The sequence below is a fragment of the Etheostoma spectabile genome, unplaced genomic scaffold, assembly GCF_008692095.1.
Source record: "Etheostoma spectabile isolate EspeVRDwgs_2016 unplaced genomic scaffold, UIUC_Espe_1.0 scaffold270, whole genome shotgun sequence".
Classification (NCBI taxonomy): domain Eukaryota; kingdom Metazoa; phylum Chordata; class Actinopteri; order Perciformes; family Percidae; genus Etheostoma; species Etheostoma spectabile.
Genome location: NW_022605574.1, coordinates 201,783 through 202,911, shown reverse-complemented (window position 1 = coordinate 202,911; position 1,129 = coordinate 201,783).

The window sequence follows — 1,129 nt, the reverse complement described above, 5'->3', positions numbered from 1 at the left end:
AGTCCTCAGAAATCAGCCGCAGGTTAGAGCGGCAACACAAAGAAAGCCCAAGGCAAATCAGAATTAGAATCAGAATCAGCTTTATTTGCCAGGTATGAGGACACATACCAGGATTTTTTCTTTGGAGCATCGTTGCTCACAATGAGCTTACACACACCAAACAACTAAAACAAAAATATACACACTGTGTGTGAGGAATAACATGTAGACAGGCAGGGGAATAATCATGCTGAAGACAGAAAAAAACATTGTGACAGATTCACACACAACAAGAATAAATTGAGTGATTTAACAGATATACAGCAACCAAACATCTTGCACATATTGGCAGTGTCTGAAACCCAGTTAGACTCTACAGTTGATGATGCAACTTTGATGATTGATGACAACATGTTTATGAATGATAGGAATTCATACCACACCACCCTTGTGTTGTCCTCGGGTCAAACTGACCAGTTTCAGAGTGTAGTATATCTGAAATATGACTTTCTTTCAACCAAATTGCCCAATAATAACATGGATGACTCCATATGACCTTAAAAAGTTAAAATTAATGATTGCTTTCAGTTAATTTTTTGGGTGTTTTATTTAATCTTGTAGTTTTGAATTATTTTTTTAATGGTTTCCAAACAGTATCCGGATCAAACTTTGACATCTACCCATCTGTGATCCACTCAACATCCTCTGATCTTAACTACCAGTCAAAATACTTCATAATTTCTGCCTTCTTAACTAAAAACGTATGTATAATTTGATATAAATGAGGTTTGTTGAGCATGAATTCCAAGAATAAGTGTAAAACATGTTATTAAACCAGTTCAGTTTTTTTTTTTAAAAGCGCCAAAAGCTGGAAAAAGTGACAAATAAATCAGAAAAAGCGACAAAAACATCAGCAAAACATTGGAAAAGCACAAAAAAATATGAATTTTCAATTTTGACCTGGAAAGACAAGTTCATTGTTAACAGGAAGACAACACAAGGGTCAAGACATCAGAGACATATACTTTCCACACATTACACACCCCACAAAGATTTAGAAAACGTGACTACAAAAAAACATCCATACCGGCTGGATGAAATACAACAATGTGCAAAGCCAGATTTAGGGGCTGCTGTGAAATAAAACAAC